This window comes from Bombina bombina, chromosome 1 (genome assembly GCF_027579735.1).
Source record: "Bombina bombina isolate aBomBom1 chromosome 1, aBomBom1.pri, whole genome shotgun sequence".
NCBI classification, from domain to species: Eukaryota; Metazoa; Chordata; class Amphibia; order Anura; family Bombinatoridae; genus Bombina; species Bombina bombina.
Genome location: NC_069499.1, coordinates 1,469,473,869 through 1,469,494,796, shown reverse-complemented (window position 1 = coordinate 1,469,494,796; position 20,928 = coordinate 1,469,473,869). Strand labels below are relative to the sequence as shown.

Below are 20,928 nucleotides of genomic sequence, written 5' to 3'. Positions count from 1 at the left end.
GTAGTAGATTTTATTTCTGACACATTTCAGTTATGCCTATTTCCACTCCTCCTGTATCATGCGACAGCCATCAGCCAATCACAAAACGCATACAGGGAGTGCAGAATTATTAGGCAAATGAGTATTTTGACCACATCATCCTCTTTATGCATGTTGTCTTACTCCAAGCTGTATAGGCTCGAAAGCCTACTACCAATTAAGCATATTAGGTGATGTGCATCTCTGTAATGAGAAGGGATGTGGTCTAATGACATCAACACCCTATATCAGGTGTGCATAATTATTAGGCAACTTCCTTTCCTTTGGCAAAATGGGTCAAAAGAAGGACTTGACAGGCTCAGAAAAGTAAAAAATAGGGAGATATCTTGAAGAGTGATGCAGCACTCTTAAAATTGCAAAGCTTCTGAAGCGTGATCATCGAACAATCAAGCGTTTCATTCAAAATAGTCAACAGGGTCGCAAGAAGCGTGTGGAAAAACCAAGGCGCAAAATAACTGCCCATGAACTGAGAAAAGTCAAGCGTGCAGCTGCCAAGATGCCACTTGCCACCAGTTTGGCCATATTTCAGAGCTGCAACATCACTGGAGTGCCCAAAAGCACAAGGTGTGCAATACTCAGAGACATGGCCAAGGTAAGAAAGGCTGAAAGACGACCACCACTGAACAAGACACACAAGCTGAAACGTCAAGACTGGGCCAAGAAATATCTCAAGACTGATTTTTCTAAGGTTTTATGGACTGATGAAATGAGAGTGAGTCTTGATGGGCCAGATGGATGGGCCCGTGGCTGGATTGGTAAAGGGCAGAGAGCTCCAGTCCGACTCAGACGCCAGCAAGGTGGAGTACTGGTTTGGGCTGGTATCATCAAAGATGAGCTTGTGGGGCCTTTTCGGGTTGAGGATGGAGTCAAGCTCAACTCCCAGTCCTACTGCCAGTTTCTGGAAGACACCTTCTTCAAGCAGTGGTACAGGAAGAAGTCTGCATCCTTCAAGAAAAAAATGATTTTCATGCAGGACAATGCTCCATCACACGCGTCCAAGTACTCCACAGCGTGGCTGGCACGAAAGGGTATAAAAGAAGAAAATCTAATGACATGGCCTCCTTGTTCACCTGATCTGAACCCCATTGAGAACCTGTGGTCCATCATCAAATGTGAGATTTACAAGGAGGGAAAACAGTACACCTCTCTGAACAGTGTCTGGGAGGCTGTGGTTGCTGCTGCACGCAATGTTGATGGTGAACAGATCAAAACACTGACAGAATCCATGGATGGCAGGCTTTTGAGTGTCCTTGCAAAGAAAGGTGGCTATATTGGTCACTGATTTGTTTTTGTTTTGTTTTTGAATGTCAGAAATGTATATTTGTGAATGTTGAGATGTTATATTGGTTTCACTGGTAAAAATAAATAATTGAAATGGGTATATATTTGTTTTTTGTTAAGTTGCCTAATAATTATGCACAGTAATAGTCACCTGCACACACAGATAGCCCCCTAAAATAGCTATAACTAAAAACAAACTAAAAACTACTTCCAAAACTATTCAGCTTTGATATTAATGAGTTTTTTGGGTTCATTGAGAACATGGTTGTTGTTCAATAATAAAATTAATCCTCAAAAATACAACTTGCATAATAATTCTGCACTCCCTGTATATGTATATTCTGTGAATTCTTGCAAATGCTCAGTAGGAGCTGGTGACTCAAAATGTGTTAATATGAAAAGACTGTTCACATTTTGTGAATGGAAGTAAATTGTAAAGTTTAAAATTGCATGCTCTATCTGAATCATGACAGTTTAATTTTGACTTGAGTGTCCCTTTAACTTGTCGAGTAAATCTGGATAAATTCTAGAAGGGTGGTTTCTAAACTGCAACTGTAGTTATTTTCCGGTTGTAATAGTAAAAAGTACAAATCTCTGTATTGGTCATGGAGAAAACCAGTATTGTATAGGCTAGTACAGTGTTTTTCAACCAGTGTGCCGTGGCACACTAGTGTGCCGTGAGAGATCCTCAGGTGTGCCACGGCAGACTGACAACAGTGTGACACATTTTTTAAACTTTGCTTGTTTTTTACTCCCAGTGCAGGGGTAGTTTGTAGGAGGCATGGCATAACAGCACAATACATACAGTATGTGTGTGTTTGTGTGTATGTGTATATATATAAGCTGTATTAGGCTACAATGTGTGATTTTTTTTAAAATTTTGGGATGGTGGTGTGCCACAGGATTTTTTAATGTAAAAAAGTGTGCCACGGCAAAAAAAAAGGTTAAAAATCACTGGGCTAGTAGACAACAAGCTATAGGCAAACTTGCCTAAGTTACACTGGCTCTTAAAATGTTAATTGCTACCATTGCTGAATTGCCTCTTAGCTATATGTAATTATGTCCACCCGTGGGTAAAATGACAGACCATGAGTTCCCTGTGCAGTAAGCTCAGAGCTGATAAGACAGGACAGGGGGCGCAGAGCCATGCAGTAGTCATGGTGCCAGAATTTGCCTGAGGCATGACAGAGGTGCGAGAGAAGGTGTCTGCTTTATGCAACAAGACTTGGCTGCTAAGCTATCGACAGCAGGGCATGCTTTACCCTCTCTTTTAGAAACTACAAGATAGAATGGGTGAAGTATCACTACCTAAAATCTATAGGAGCCAGTGTCAGCAACTATTCTTTATTTTATTTTTACAATTATAATTTGATCATGTACATATTTAGACTTTTTTTTTTGGGGGGGGGGGGGGGGGGGGTAGGGGTAGAGATAACCATTAACCCCTTGGTTGCCAGAGTTGAAATGCATTGGAATTTTCCAGCCTTCTCTGGAAACCATATATTCCTTGGACTTTTCATAAACCAACTGTATTGTTCTATCATGTGAAGTGATTATTTTATAGTTTATTTTTATAATACAACACAGTTCCAAAAAAAAGAAAAAAAGTATGAAAACCAATAAGCAAAGTATGTTTTAAAGATGCAAGGCTTATACTAGGACTGACAATATGGACAGTGCTGTAACACACCTAGATATCTGCACTCATATTCATTCACTCAAATTATATTCAGGAACCGTCCTTAGGGCCCAGCGAGTATTTCTGTGGAAGGTTAGATTTCCCACTCTCCTTAGATATTACAGGAATTGTGTTAACAAACACAAGGGGCAGTTTGGTATAAAACATGGCGGTGACTGACCAAACATAATAGGTGTATAAAGGATAGAAAAAGGAGAGAGAGGAAAGAAACTGGTGGAACGGAAGAGAATAGAGGCACAGAGCGGATGTGTAAGTGGCAAGGGTTACTCAGCAGTGACAGGCAGACCAGTATTCCCAGTGCACACAACGCTCTTTTTTTAGCTTGCTGAGTATTTACAGACTGTGGGCAGACAGGGCCCACTCAGACATTGCTGTCTCCAGTACTCCAGAACCAGGCAGCGTCCTGCCATATTCACAGCTCAGTCCTTGGGCATCAAAATAACTGTTCAAATGCTACTACACCTGGTGCCTCCCAAAAACAGCTTTACTGGAATTACACTTACGTCCTCCCATACAATCCCAGTACACACTAAACTCACTACAAATACAATAGATATATAATGTTATCCCAGTATGAATAGTGCACTTCCTACAAATGCAAGCTATGCTGCTCTCTCTGCTATCCAAGGTCACACTCAGAGTTTAGCATATGGTGCATCATCCTCAATGTTGCTATTCCTAAATATTCATCATTTCTGTCTGTCAGTTGGAACAATACACTATGCCACACACATGTATATGTATGTGTGTATGTATATGAATGTAATCCAGAATACACACTCGGCCCAGTGTATACACAATATCCGGAAAAAAGCAGGCAACACAGGTTATTTGACTAACAAGCCTTTTAATCCCATGAAGGTGAAACAGCAGGGCCTTAACCCATAACATTTCGGTCTACACTTAGACCTTTGTCAAACGGAGCCCATGTGAGAGATAAACAACCCGTATCAGCAACCCAACTTATATACCCAATGTGATAAACAAAATATACAAAAAAAACTGCCAAACCGTGCAGTAGCCGTCTGCCCGATGCAGTCAGTGTTCCATGCGCGCGTACGCCAACGTAATTATATCACGCGCACCGGCACCCAGAACGAAGCCATAGCCTGAAGTCATGGCAACGGTAAACAAAAGCCGTATGTCATGTTGCACAACAAAGCGGTATGCTAGGGGATGTGCCCACAAAAGTGTGAGCACATCGGAGAGGCAGGATAACAACAGTGAACATAAACAAACATGTATAGATGGATGAAAGAAACTACGCTAAATGACAACAGTGTAACAAGGAGGCAGCGATCCCCAGTAATAACACTGCATAAGTGATGCTGCAAGGGAAAAGTAGTCAATTACACATGTAAAAACAGGACCAATCTATACTATGTTAGTATCAATGGGAGACTACTAATGTAAATATACACAAAATTGAAATGCCTACATATCAGTAGATGAGAAAAACTATAATCATTAGTGTAATACTAGTATCAAATACTCTAACAGATGTGAACACAGAGGATTATATTGCAAGAAAAAGGACCATATGGAGGGGGTTTCCATAGGTGGAAGATGCGCATAGAAAATGTATCTATAACAACATCCAAAGTCAATCGTTGAGTTTAGACCTTTGGGAGCCATGGTGTTTAAGTTGAAAATCCACCTGGCTTCTAGGCGTAGTAGAGTCAACGCTCTATCTCCTCCACGTCGTAATCGTGGTACATGGTCAATAAGAATAACCCTCAATGTGGACAATGGATGTCCTGCTTGTAAGAAATGTCTCACAACTGGTTGCTCAGATTAACCCGATTTGATGGCCTGACGTATGGCTGATTTGTGGTTGGCTAGTCTTTCTTTGAAAGTAGTGACTGTTTTTCCAATATAGTACAAGGAACACGGACAAATGATGGCATAAATCACAAACTCTGATGTGCACGTTAATCTGTGGTGGATTTTGTACCTTTTATTCGTGTGTGGGTGATGGAAGCTGTTGCCGGTCACCATATGGTTACAAGTGACACCGTTGCCACATCTGTAGCATCCCAATTTGGCCTTTGGTAGCCAAGTCCGGCGTTCGCAACAGTGCACCGGGTCATTCAAGACTAGAAGGTCTCGCAAATTTTTGGACCTCTTATAAACCATCGGCGGTGGTGGGAGATCATAGAAAGGTAGGCTTGTATCCTTTGCCACAATTTTCCAATTGTCTTTGATGGTGTTGGATACCACCTCCGAGAGTGGAGTGTACGTGGTTACAAAGTTCAATCTTGGGTCTTCTTCTTTCTCCTTATTCCTCACCATAAGACCATCACAGGTTTGTCGCTCGGCAACCAGAAGTTGTTTTTCCAATCAATTGTAAGGGATAACCACGTTGGAGAAACTTCTGTCTTTTAATTGTACATTTTTGTGACAATCAGTGTTATTCCGAAATTATATATATATATATATATATATATATATATATATATATATACACACACACATACATACAGGTAGCCCTCACTTTACGCCAGGGTTAGGTTCCAGAAGGAATGGTTGTAAATCAAAACCGTTGTAAATTGAAACTCAGTTTATAATGTAAGTCAATGGGAAGTGAGTGAGTTAGGTTCCAGGCCCCTCTCAAAATTGTCATAAGTAACACCTAATACCTTATTTTTAAAGCTTTGAAATGAAGACTTTAAATGCTAAAGAGCATTATAAACCTAATAAAATAATCACACAACACACACTTTACTTGCATTTTTCTGCAAACAATTCCCTCTATGCATTCCAATCTGGACTGATTTATAGACCGGAAGATCTTGTTCCTATGAAAGCTGCTCGATAGCTCATGTCTAGTTATACCGATTCATTTTAGCTTGCTTGGCTTGCATATCTTTGCTGCAACACAAGCGTACAGCTCCACCTACTGGCTATTTTAATCAATGCACTGCTTCTCAATGCTTTTCAATAGCAGTCACATGACTGGAAAAAAAGGTTGTTAGTCTGAAACGTTGCAAATTGAACCGTTGTAAATCGAAGGCCACCTGTATATTATATATATATATTTACATACACGCATATATACACACACTTTTATAAATTTATTTGTATAGTACCACAAAATTCTGTAGCGCTGTTGACTGATTTATGCTTAATGCTCTCTCTCCTATACATAGCTCCTTTGGCATTTGCTGCTGCTAGACCTCCTAGAATAGTTGTAGACACACTGGTTGTCTAATTGTATTGCTATTACACAACAATTTACTGCACCTGAATACCACAATACTACAGCTTTTTTCAACTTAAAACATGTTTCCAATTCCAACTATAATCTGTACATCCCTTAATTCTATGCACATGCTGAATCAGAAGAAAATGCAATACATATTTATTCACAGTAAAGAATTTTCAAATCCTTGCAGATCATCTTGTGCAGTCTTGCCCTCGCTGTGCAAGGACACATGACGTGGCTGTGGTTCTGGATGATAGTATTTCAGCAGCACTGTCCCCTATCCCCCCTCCCCTGGGTCTCAGAGCTGGTGTCTGAGCATGTACTGCTTTTGTATGATGCTTATCTAACTGGGCAGTGTGCCTGACCGCAGTGCAGCATGGACACTCAAACACGCACCCTGCACACGGCTAGTGTCACCCACACAACCAGCCACACCACAAATGTCACCCACACTCAGTTGCTCAGCTCATGTCATACATGCAAATGGCCCATTGACACAAACTGCAGGTCACACATAGACTTTAACAATACATCTGGTAATTTCTCACAAACAAAAAAAATGCCAGAACTGTGCAAGGCAAAGCCTACGGCATACAACACATTACTTGCAAAATAAACACACAAACGCAATATTCCAAAGGTTTTACAGTCAACTTTAACAGTTTCACACATAATCTATGCCTAGCGTCACACATAAGGTAAATATTCTCTTTCACCCAACAAACAATATATTTCACCCTCAATATGAATGTGCCTGCAAACACACAAATGTATGCACAGACTTGTGTAAAAAGGTACTTCTACGTATATATTTATTTAAAACGATTACATTTTTCACAAATTAAGTGACTCCCTCCAGAATCCCTCATACAGCAGGACCACTAGAGAAATGAATTGTGGATAAGGAAATACAAATTAGGTTCACAATGCCTTCTTTTTTTGTCTCTAAAACCCATTTTAAAGAGAGTCCCTTGTGCCAGTGTCGCTTAAGAGACCATTAAAGCAAAACCGTGAAATAAGTGTTAAAAAAAATAAATAAAAATGTAAGTAGATTTTTAGAGGCCAGAGATGGTAATAATTTGGCATTTACACATGAATGGATTTTTTTAGAGGCACATAACCAGTGTGATGCACATACAAGGCTTACTGCTTGACATATATACAGACGTACAGTGCACAGCTGCACAGATTCGGTACGTTATAGGAACATACATCATAATGATGCACACAGCTCTCACATCTGTTTAGGGCGCAGAAATCTGGCGCACACAGCACAAAAACAAATCGGAGATTTACACTGGTATTATTCCCACATACTGTAATGCACACATTTTTAGGGAAGATGCGATTTCTTCATGGAGCGTTACTGCGTTGATAAGTTAAAAACATGTTAAAAGAATACAAAATAAAGTGGTACTACCGGAGTCCATAATCTCTGGAAACATTTATATTAAACAGAGGAATTAATAAAACATGGGGGAGACAGCTTTGTATGTGACAAGAGTGGTGAGTATTTAGATAGATTAAATAAATGGAAGTAGAATAATCCAAACATACACATTTGGGAGCTACAAATTGAATTGTAGGCTCCACCACTCCAGTGATTCTGATACAAAACTTCACATCAATAAAACATAATCACAGAATATCTCCCTAGCATCTGAGGTCAGGGCGCATATGCAGTGGGCTGGGCACATATGGAAGCCGCATGGCAGCCTCCCCCAACTGCCACACCAGAGCTGGAGTTGGCACAAGGATGAACACAAACATTTGCTTTCATTTACAGTGAGAAGCTTTCGAGATTCTTTGACAAATCCCTTCTTCTGAAAGAAGCTGTGAAGGAAGCAGGGGAGCAGCTTTGGGGCTGTCTGTAGGTTCCTGAGAATGTAGCATCATTCTCAGCTCCCACACCCTCTTCTTCCCCCTCTATAACCCCCTCCTTTGCAACGAGGACCGGTCCCAGAGCTCCCCTTCCGCCTGGTCCATTAGCCAGGTTCCCAGGCTTCATCCTCGGCGTTCACACACATGCACACACCCCCCTGCCCCTTCACACGACCCACACCACTGCGCCAGTGACTCTGGCCAGACGCAAAACTGGAGCATCTCAAACTCATTTGGTATTAACACTTTTCAAAACAAGTTATTTTTAGGAATTTCATTTTTATTATTTTATTGCTTACATTTAAAATTTAAAATGTCTATAATAGATAAATATATATATATATATATATATTTATTTATAAGGCAAACTATTTATAAGGTAATGGATACAGTGAGTCAATATGTGTATTTATTTTCGCACTATTGGTTGCATCTAGTACATGTGTATTTGTGTTGTTACAAATTTGTTAACAAAAACACGAATATTAGTCTCATTTTCACAAAACGAATATCCGAACGAATGCACACCAATTGTAAAGAGAAACAATAAATACTGAAGAAATTCGGCAGTATTCGTTAATTTCCTTTAAATTACCTTAGGGGGTTAAAATACTTATCTAAAGCGCACTGGAGAGCTGCACAATTCCCAATCCTCCTCCACAGAGTCCCAGGGAGCATTAATTTGCAGCGAATCCTAGGGCCTGCGTTAAAGGTGAAGGTAACCTTGGGGCTCTGTGAAGAAGGACCGGATTAGAGGGGCTCTCTAGGGCGCTAAAGGTAAGTATTTAAAGCTACAGATTAACTTTTTCACCTTTAACGAAAATGAATGTAAATATTCCATGAGTATTCAGTACCGTTTTGTTTAAAACAAGACAAATAGCACGGGCAATGAATATATACGAAATACAAAGATTTTTGAATATTAGTTATGAAAGATTTGACAGAACCAAATTTTTCACCCAAGTAGATCTCTAGTTGCTTCTAACTTTGTTTAAAGTCAGAAAGTGATTAAACACATGGTTAAAGACAGCTCCAGAGCAGTATTGCACTACTGGGATCTAGCTGAACACATCTGGCAAGCCAATTACAAGAGGCATGCGTGTGTAGCCACCAGCTTTCTCCCAGTAATGCATTGCTGATCTGAACCTTTCTAGGTATGCTTTACAACAAAGGATACGTAAAGAATAAAAATATTTTTTTTCTTTCAGTTTACTTCTACCTGAAATAAGTTTTCACTTTCATGTCCCTTTAACTTTTAATTGTCCTGGCAACCAGATACGATTTGACAACAGAGGGAATAAATGAGCATTCATATAGCAACTGAATCATTCTCTACTCATCAAAATACATGAAGTTATCATTGGTAACCTAACTCTTGAAATATTCCAAGTGAGTTGCAGTGTGTTTCTATGGAAAACAGGCTAAACCTGTACCCATAATAGGGAAAAAAATCCTACAAATAGGCAGAGAGACAAAAAGTGGGCTGTAACAGCATATGACAGATCCACTGAGGGCAGCTGGTCCCAAAACAGGATATAAAATATTAGAATAATTATACCCCCAGGAAGAAAAAATTGTATATTTAGCAAGACACTAACACATTAAAAATTCCAAGTGATACGAATTCCTGATGTAGGAAAGAAACTAATATGTGCACCAGGGGAGCTTAACCTTTTGAAATAAGGGGCGACATTTTTTTACCCCCATTTACTCATAGGAAAGCATAGACATAAAATTCTATTGAAGGCACATTAACATTAAATTTAAAGGGACATGAAACCCAAAATGTATCCCATGTTCAGAAAAAATATGTTTCCAATTTACTTCTATTATCAAATTTGCCTTAGTTCTCATGTTATTCTTTGTTGAAGAGATACCTAGGTAGGTAGCATCGACATGTGTGGAGCACTACATGACAGGAAACATTTCTACCATCTAGTCTTCTTACAAAATGTATTGCATTGTTGCAAAACTGCTGCAGGCACGTGCCACACTCCTGAGCTTACCTTCCTGCTTTTCAACAAAGGATAACAAGAAAACAAACAATATTTGATAATAGAAGTAAATTGGAAAGTTTAAAATTGTATGTTCTATCTGAATCATGAAATGATTTTTTTTTTTGTTTTATGTCCCTTTATTGCATTTAAGAGAGGACATTTAAGTATGTATTCTACATAATTGTGGGATGTGTAACTCTCCACCAACTGCACAGGGAAAGATATAAACAAGTCTCTGCATATATCAACCAACCACACAAGCCTCTGCATATATCAACCAATCACTGTGCAGTATTTTGGAGTATCAAAGGAAACACTACAATTTTAAGTTAAATTTAAAGGGACAGTTTACAATGGAATTTGTATTGTTTTAAAAGATAGATAAACCCATTTATTACCCATTCCCCAGCTTTGCATAACCAACAGTTATATTAGTTATGTAAGGAAAAACGGTCAAAATGTATGTATGAAAGTTCACTGCAAAATGTTTCTTTATATATAAAGCCAACTAAAAAGTAACAGAGGGCCTGATGTGGCCCTCAGAAGTTACCCTAATACAGAGGTCTGTTCCGTAATGAAAAGTGACCGATTAGGCGGCGCAGCACAAGACAGGGAATGTATCAGCAGTTGGACAAACATCGTAGAATGTCTCTGGCAGATCTCAGTCCCTGCACTGATGATCAGTCTATGGGAAGCTGTGTGTATGCGTTTGCTGTCTCCCAGCTGCCAATGAATGAGCGAGCTGTGATTACACATACATTCCAGGCTGTCCAGTCACCGGAGATTCCCTAAACTCATCCTGTATCACCTACGCAGTTAACCATTCAACTGCAGAGAGCAACAAACAAGAGTTAGGCTTCCCATTCTCTAGCATCAAAATTAATAGATGCAAGCTGTTGTAGCTCCAACACATATTGATGTAAAAAAGGGAAAGTGCATGAGTAAACAATGACATGGTAATATAAGGGTTATGTTTGGTACACTAAAGTGAAATCAAAAAGGTGAGCTGAGAAAGGTATCTAGGAAAATGACGGCATTTGGGTGTACCTATATGCTGTAATTAGCATGGTCATTATATATATATATATATATATATATATATATATATATATATATATATATATATATATATATATATATATATATATATATATAAGAGGCATGCTCTCACTGGACATTTTAACAAGTGCTTTATTGTGCACAGAAGTATATACATACATACATACATACAACAGTGTATACTGCAGATCTATGCAAATAATTCCTTAAATAAGTGCATGAACTCATTTAAATTAAAGGGACATGAAAACCAATTTTTTCTTTCATAATTTAAAACAACTTTCCAGTTTACTTCTATGTTGCTTCATTCTCTTGATATCCTTTGTTGAAATGCATATTTAAATAGGCTCAGTAGCTGCTGATTGGTGGCTGCACATAGATGCCTCGTGTGATTGGCTCACCCATGGGCATTGTTATTCCTTCAACAAAGCATAGCTAAAGAATTAAGTATATTAGACGATAGAGGATACAATTTTAAACAACATTCTAATTTACTTCTATCTGAATCATGAAAGAAAAATATTGTGTTTCATGTCCCTTTAAACATGTCATTGGGCAGAGCAATGGTATGATCAATGAAGTCTTTTCAAAGAATGCCTATTTCCCTGGTCTGCTCTGAAAATGCATTAAATACAGCAGAATTGCATAATCAACAAATGCATAATAAAAACAAAATGCAATAGCACTTACTTTGAATTTTGAAAAAGCAGTAGTTTGTTTTCTAAAAAATTTTAAAATGTACTTAAAATTTGCTGACCCTCCTGTATCATGTGACAGCCTTCAGCCAATCAGACTCCTATATGTATACAATGAACTCTTGTACATGCTCAGTAGGAGCTGGTGTCTCACAAAGTTTGCATATAAAAAGACTGTTGGCAATTTGATAATGGAAGTAAATTGAGAAGTCTCTTAAAACTGCATGCTTTATCTGTATCATGAAAGTTTAATTTTGATTTGTGTGTCCCTTTAACAGCTGCAAATACTATCAATAAAATGATCGTTTTAATACATCTAAAACATTTCTTATTTTATTTTCTTGAAAATCATTGACAAAATTACTGATTATAGGCATATATGAATATACTTGTATACTATAGGGCAGATCTAATCAATAGCTACAATAAACCATTGGACTGAGGAAATAAACACAAGTACATATACCAGAAAGTACACAAAGGCTGGATCAGCCTCTACTATACATTTGACTAAAGGCTGCTCTCCCCTTTAGTGAACAAGCACCATAGAACAGGAAATAGTAAAACTGGAGAGGTTGTGGGTCTCAGAGAATGACAGGGAAATAAGACCAAGTAGAGAGTTTACAATGTAAATTGTTAGATTCTACAATAGACAGAAGGTAAAGGGGATGCTTGGACCATGGATCATAGCAACAATGTGTTAGGGAGAAGTAGATTGGAGCCAGCTGGGGTGTCATGGATGTTTGGAAAAAGATGGGGAGGGGGTGTTTATATAGGAGGGTGCAGCTAGTGCTCATTTCTATTTGATAGGTCACCCCTCCTCCTACTAATAGCAGAGCACAGTCAGCTGATTATGCTGCTCCCTGTTCTATAGCTGCTATCAGAGGTTAAAGGTCAGCACATGCAGTAAGTCACTTGTACAACAAGGTTTTATCAGGTAAATATAAAAGTAATTGATGGATTTCTAATTGCATGTGGGTAATATGCAGAGATCAGTACAGACCATCCCAGCAATGACAAAGCAACACTGGTTCTTAACTTATGTTAAAGAGGCTTATAATTAAAAACTGAAATTAATGAAGTTTTAGAAATAGTTATTTTGAAACCGCTCTCTGGTACACTACATTGCTGACTAGGATAAATGCACAGATATCTGCACATTACCTACCTAGTTATATGTTCAACAAAGAATACCATGAGAACTTTAAAGTATGTCATGCATATGAAAAAACAGAAATTAAAACACATTTATTTCCATGATACAGGTTAAAGGGACAGTTTACACCACAATTGTTTTTGTCTTAAAAGTTAGATAACGCCTTTACTACCTATTCCACAACTTTGCACAACCAACATTGTAATATTAATATACTTTATATTTCTGACTGTTTGTAAGCCACTACAGACTGCCTCTCATCACATGCTTTTTTATTAGCTTTTGACAGGAAACTGCTAATTCATGTAAGCCATATAGATAACACTGTTCTCTCTACCGTGAAGTTGTGACTGACACTGCACTAATTGGCTAAAATGCAATTCAATAGATAATAAATAAATAGCCATGTGATAAGGGGGCTGTCAGAAGATGCTTATATACAAGGTAATCACAGAGGTAAAAAGTATATCAATATAACAGTGTTGGCTGTGCAAACTAGGGAATAGGTAATAAAAGGTATTATCTAGCTTTTTAAACAATAAACATTTTGGAGTAGACTGTCCCTTTAAAGGGACAGTCTACACCTTAGTCATCTTAAAGTCTTACATTAGATTAAGTTGCAAATCTCCTCCTGGACACTTTCTTTATCATGCAGCAGTAACAGAAAAAAAAAGTTATTTTAAAATTAATATTGTTCTTGGTCACTTTGAAATGACTGCAAAGCTCTGCCCACTGATGACATCAAGACTTGGGCTGCATTAAAGGGACAGTACACTGTAAAATTGTTTTTATATTAATGTATTTTCAATGGCTTGTTATATCAGCTGCAGAGTATAACATGTAGGAGAAATTGCATTTTCAGGTTTGTGTATACGAAGTTGCTGGTTTTGTGCTTTTAAACCACAGCCTATTAGAATGGGTTAAGTTTCAGGCAATACCAGATCTCATTATGTTATCACTTTGTGTACACAAACTTGTTTTCTTATATTTGTCTGGAAAACCAAAGCTCAATACTTAGGGAGTCTAGCCTAGACTCAAGTACACAAACTTTTACTATATGTGGCGATACCTCAGGCCAAATCAGCCATTTCAAATGCCAAAATAGGGGAAAGAGCCACTTGTAAAGAATACACTCCAGCAGGTAAAATGGATTATTGGGAACAATTTAAAGGGGAGATATTTTGGGTGAACTGTCCCTTTAAAGGCTTCACTAATTACAAAAGACTCACTAATTGGATTCAACAGACTGTCAATGCTATTCATCAGAGTGCATAGATGCAGCCCAGATAGTGATGTCATCAGTGGGTGGAGATTTGAAGCCATTTCAAAGTGACCAGAAACAATATTCATTTTAAAATAACCTTTTTTACGGTTACTGCTACATGATATAGAATGGGTGCCGGAGGATATTTGCAGCTTAATCTAAAGGTAAGATTTTAAGACGACCAAGCGGTAGACTGTCCCTTTAAATGACCCCTCAATGCAGTAGAATTACGTAATAAAAAGGCAATTGCACTTACTCTCAATTTCAAATAAGCAGTAGATTTTTTTTCTAACAAATTTTATTTTTTTCTCCCATTTTATGGCCCCCTATATCATGTGACAAACATCACCAAATCATAGACTAGTATACGTATACCCTGTGAGCTTGTGCACATGCTCAGTAGGATTTTGTTCAACAGAACGTTTAAATATTAAAAAAAGACTGTAAATTGGAAAGTGTCTTAAAACTGCATGTTCTTTCTCAATTATAAACGTTTATTTTGACTTGAGTGTCCCTTTAAGCTGGAAAAGTTTAAAGTGGCAGTAAATCTAACGGGTTTGTTCACTGGTTAATAAAGACAATTCCTACAGTTTTAGTGGTAGACAAGAACAGGCCTCCACATTTTTTAAAACAAACTTTGTTTTATTCAGCAATAGAACATTTTTTTAATTTACCACAAGAACATTTTTTTATTTAAAAAAAGTTAAACATTTAAATATGTACTTTAATATTTAAACAAAAGCACACTGACTGACAGAGTAGAGACGATAAAGACGCAGAGGTAAAATGTAACAGACAAGAAAAGAAAAAAAGGAAGAAAAAAAAAACACACAGAAATGGAGTGAAGGTCTCAGCTTTATGGCTTACGTCCAATAATAAATATTATAATTACCGTATAAATATAAAACACATTAACGGTTATGAATTGCAGGGCAAAGTGATCACTAAAGCTAGCACTTTTTGCAATGCTATTTATTAATTTAAAGTACTATTTGAGCAGGGAATTGCTGGCTTAAATCAGAAGGTAAGACTCTCAGCTTCACAAATTCAACTCCCTGTAGAGCTGCTGAATAATTTGTGCCCTTCGGAGCGGTGCTGGTGTTATTGTGTAAAAAGCAGCGGTCAGGAGGGGGGCTGTGCCAGGCAGCAAGGGCAACATTTTTCTTAGTTTTTTTACACCAGAGTACAAAGTGCAACATTCCGTTCTCCTAATGCAAATACCTTTGTTTTTTAGGAATGGGATACAGGTATCTATTTAATGTTTTCTAAAAGAGAAGTGTCCAGATTTCTGTATTATCGAGAACTAAGATTTACTTATACTAATGATTATAAATCAAGGAGGAGATGAGAGATGCTGGTGTGTTTCTTTATAATTTAGATTTGTGAATCTGGTGGAATTTAAAGAGAGACACATGCATCCTTTTTACTGAGTACTAGGAATTAAAGGACCAGTCAACACAGTAGATTTGCATAATCAACAAATGCAAGACAATGCAATAGCATTTAGTCTGAACTTCAAATGAGTAGTAGATTTTTTTCTGACAATTTTAAAAGTTATGTCTTTTTCCACTCCCCCTGTACCATGTGACAGCCATCAGCCAATCACAAATGCATACACGTACCATGTGACAGCCATCAGCCATTCACAAATGCATACACACTTATTCTTGCACATGCTCAGTAGGAGCTGGTGACTCAAAAAGTTTAAATATAAAAAGACTGTGCACATTTTGTTAAAGGAAGTAAATTGGAAAGTTGTTTAAAATAGCATGCTCTATCTGAATAATGAAAGTTTAATTTTGATTGAGTGTCCCTTTAAAGGGACACTGAACCCAAATTTTTTCTTTGGCAATTCAGATAGAGCATGCAATTTTAAGCAACTTTCTAATTTACGCCTATTATCAATTTTTATTTGTTCTTTTGCTATCTTTATTTGAAAAAGAATGCATCTATGCTTTTTGGGTTCAGTACTCTGGACAGCACATTTTTTAATTGAAGGATTTTTTCCACCAATAAGCAAGAACAACCCAGGTTGTTCACCAAAAATGGGCCGGAATCTAAACTTACATTCTTGCATTGCAAATAAAGATACCAAGAGAATGAAGAAAATTTGAAAATAGGAGTAAATTAGAAAGTTGCTTAAAATTCCATACTCTATCTCATCCAAAAAATTGGGTTCAGTGTCCCTTTAAAGGTTATATAGGGTCCTGATACATTAATAATAGAGGTTCTTTGATCTGTATACCGTAATGTCAATGTATGAGCTAGAAGGCATGCATGCTGCAGTCTGTGTATGAACACATCTGGGTAAAAAAAAAAAAACATTCTAATGTAAAAATTACATTCCCGAATTTGTCAAGAGCATGTCATTTTTGCACTAGTGAGCCTACATAACTATAGTTGTAATCCCCAGCAAATGTGTATAACATACAGGTAAAGTTCCACTCCTGAGCTACAAGACATATGCAATGTTTGTATTGGAATGTCCATTTAAGACAGTGGTCTCAAAGTACTGGCCCTGGGGCCATATGCGGCCCTCAAGATAGTTTAATCTGGCCCTTCCTTGTTAAGTAAATTATTAATTTGTCACCATCAAATTGTAAGGGTTCTAAGAGGTGTAACTAGTTGATGTTCTATATAGGCAGTCACAAGATAAATATAAAGACAAGCATCGATTGTCCAGTATAGACTCCCATTATGCACTGCTTGCATAAATATCACTTTTTATTCAGTTTTAGAATGATCACTTTACTTGGCACTAACAAGATATACACTGTGTATGTTTATTAAGGACAACAGCTTTTACCATGCTCTACTACTTGGGTAAATGTCACTTCCAGTTTCTAGTATATCCAGTTCCAGAGCACTCTGTTCAAGTGGCCACAATGGGAGAACATTTAGCCAGTGGCCCCCAGATACAATGAACGTGATACCCCTGATTTAAAGGGATAGTAAAGACCAAATTAAACTTTCATGATTCAGATGCATGTCATTTTAAACAGCTTTCTAATTTACTTTTATCATCAACTTTGCTTTGTTCTCTTGTCATTCTTAGTTGAAAGCCAAACCTAGGTAGGCTCATATGCTAATTTCTAAGCCCTTGAAGGCCACCTCTGCATTTGTCAGTTTTTCACAGCTAGAGGGCGTTAGTTTGTGTGTTCCATATAGATAACACTGTGCTCATGCATGTGAAGTTATTTAAGAGTCAGCACTAATTGCCTAAAATGCAAGTCTGTCAAACGATCTGAGATATGGAGGCAGCCTGCAGAAGCTTAGATAGGTAAAAAGTATATTTCTATTACAGTGTTTGTTATGCAAAACTGGGGAATGGTAAATAAAGGGATTATCTATCTTTTTAAACAATACATTTTTTGGTCTTTACTATCCCTTTAAGAGATTTTAAACATATGGCTAATTCAAAGCACTTCTGAATTTTCTGTTAACTGCTGATACCTGCTGGAGCATCTGCTGACCTGGCCTGGGAGTAGCTTATGGTATAGGCTTTATAGCAGGATGTGTATGGTGCGTCTGCATGTATTTCTAGTTATGTGATTTAAAGGGACACTAAACCCCGTTTAGTAACCAGATTACTTAGGTTACTTACAACATGGTGGCATTCTTCTCATAATAATTGTGTTCCTTTTGAATACATCATGGTATCTAGCATTTATTTAGTGTTTAATATCCCTTTAACCCTTTATTTAGTGTTTAATATCCCTTTAACCCTTTATTTAGTGTTTAATATCCCTTTAACCCTTTATTTAGTGTTTAATATCCCTTTAACCCTCTGCTAGACAATGCATTAATAGCCATGACCTTTTGTGTGTTAAGAAATGCAGCTTTACAGGACATGCTTATAGTAAAAGTGTTAAATCGGTTGTAGCACTAGAGCTCTGAATCTAATTTCTTTAAGCACGCGTGTGTATTTACACGCACTTATGCACACCCCCCTCTACATGTGTAACAGGACAGTCTGTAATAGAATTTCCCAGCTCCCCCCCCCCCCCCCCCCATGTTTTGACACTTTAAAACTGCCAGCCTGACAGGGATATTAAAACATTCTGGAGAAAAAGAGGATTTTCTAGTTTCATTTTAAATGTGGCTTTTCAATCACTCACACACCATCAGCCCATCTGTTTGGAGGGCTGAACTTTCTCCCAAAAACCAGTTTGTGAGTGGCAGGGTAGCTGGTTTTTCCTCATTCCTTTTACAGAATTTAGACAGGTGATCAACAACAAAGCAACTTATTGTTTTGGGTAATCAATGAAAAATCAAAGCATTCTCTGAAATAAATCATCTTTATCTTTGTTTTTTTCTTTCAGTTTGAACAATAAATAGCAAATCACGCACACTACAGCTCACTGGAACATGCTGTAACTGGTACCATGGGGGTTATATATCAAAAGTATGTAAACTGTTAAATCGGTTTAAAGGGACATAAATGTACAAAAAAGAAAATGTGTTAGAACATTTAATTTTAATATGGCTCTATTGTTTTTATGAGTATGTGTTTAACCCTTTGAACAAAGTTAAAAGCATAATTAAAGTTATTTCCCATGATGCTTAGGCACTTTGCAGTCTAGTTGAGCATTTATTTAAATGAAATGTATCCATGGACAGCGCTGCGGAATATGTTGGCGCTTCATAGATAAAGTATAATAAAGGGAAATGTAGTTCTGAAACATCCGTGGGTACCAAGGTCAGCTATCACTGCTCTGTCGGAATAGTTGCAGCTTACGTATTCTAATTTGTAAGTGGCAAAGGAGCACAACCTTGACTATACATTTAACCCTTTTTGAAGGGATTAAACACAAAAGACTAAAAACTTAAAAAGATCCATTGCACATTTTCAGAGTATTTACTTACAAATTATATCCATGTGATTCAAGCCATCTGCGTAGTTTCGTGCATATTCAAAACGAAAACGCATTAGAACACATGTCCAGTAATTCACGCAAATGGAAACTTATTACTAGAAAATGATCACAAATCCTACAAATAATCATATATTTGCATGTAAACCACTTAAAAGATTGTGTTGTCGTTTAAATTAGATTTGTAAGAAAAATACAAAATAAAAAAAGTGTGAAATTTTCCCTTTACGCTTCAGTTATGTGTACTTATTGCAGGAAACTCAGAAGAAGAATCAGCGCCATAAAAAAAAAAATTAAATAAAAAAATCTAGACTGTGTGTGTGTGTGCGCCACTGTATTATTTTTTTGTCCCATTGCTTAGAATGGGCGTATGAGAGTGCGCAGATGGGGAACTTTTCCAGCTTTTTAGGTGGTCAAGCAACATAACCTATTGTTATTGTCAGGATTATTATTATTTTTATTATTATTCCGCCGCTTTTTCTATTGCCCATAACTCTTGAACTGCTAAAGCAAAGCTCGTTGAATCAAGTATGCTGGTACGGCCTATTGCTCTGCTACATCTCATGCAATATTGAACTCATAGGTCATAAGGTTAGGCAGCCATATTGTTTTTTGCAACAAATTTCGAAAAACTCTTAATAATCTTTAGCTCTGGAGCTGCTTATGTTTGAAACTTTGAAACTTGCTGTGCTTAGTGCTACTATGACCTAGATTTGCCATTGCTCAACTGAAGTGCCTTGGTCACATTATGTAGCAGCCATCTTGCATTTTGCAAAAATCTTTAAACGTCTTCTCTTAAACTGCTTAGTGCAATAAAGCGCAATTTTGCACATATGCTCCTTGCAAGGTCCTCTACCAAGTTTGTTCAAATTGCAATTTTTCCATAAACAACATGGCTGCTGTGAGACATTAACCTTTTTATCAACATTTAATTGCGTAAATTTTTACTTTATACGTTAGTTTTACAATATTTAACAATATTACAGTGTAATAGACACATGATTACACAGTCATAACCCTCAAAGACAATATTGCAGTCAAAATTTGCGCAGTCGCCTTCGTGAAATAAAACATTTGCAAATTTAACAATATTTTTAAATCAATAATAAAACAAAAACTGTTTTACAAAAATGCTTTATTTTTGCCATGTTTGACATCTATGGTGAGAACTATTGTGCATAATATCAAGGCTGTATATCTTAAAATCTGGCAGCCATCTTGTTTTACGCAAAAATTTCAAAAATGTATTTTCTCTGCAACCGCTTATGTTAGAACTGTGAAACTTGCTGTATAACCTTATATTGTGACCTAGAGTCACAGTTGTTCATGTTGAAGGAATAGGTCACAAGCTGTGGCAGCATTATTTGCTTATGCAAACATTTTTCAAAAATGTGTTTTCTTTGCAACCGCTTATGTTAAAGCTGCGAAATTCACTGTATAACCTTATATTGTAACCTAGAGTTACATCTATTCATAGTGAAAGTATTGGTCATATGGTGTGGCAGCCATCTTGAAAAATGCAAACATTTCGAAATAAACCGCTTATGTTAAAGCTGTGAAATCTGCTTTATAACCATATATTGTGACATAGAGTTACATCCGTTTGTGTTGAAAGTATTAGTCATATGTTGTGGCAGCCATCTTTAAAAACGCAAACATTTTGAAAACAGAATTTATGTTTACCTGATAAATTACTTTCTCCAACGGTGTGTCCGGTCCACGGCGTCATCCTTACTTGTGGGATATTCTCTTCCCCAACAGGAAATGGCAAAGAGCCC

At 37.3% G+C, this 20,928-nt stretch overlaps 1 protein-coding gene across 5 annotated transcripts in view; it reads right to left on the bottom strand.

The window, feature by feature from the left end:
• BAHCC1 (BAH domain and coiled-coil containing 1) overlaps nt 1-20,928 on the bottom strand; it is a 184,603-nt gene that overhangs the window by 121,035 nt on the left and 42,640 nt on the right. The gene's annotated exons all lie outside the window — the stretch shown is intronic.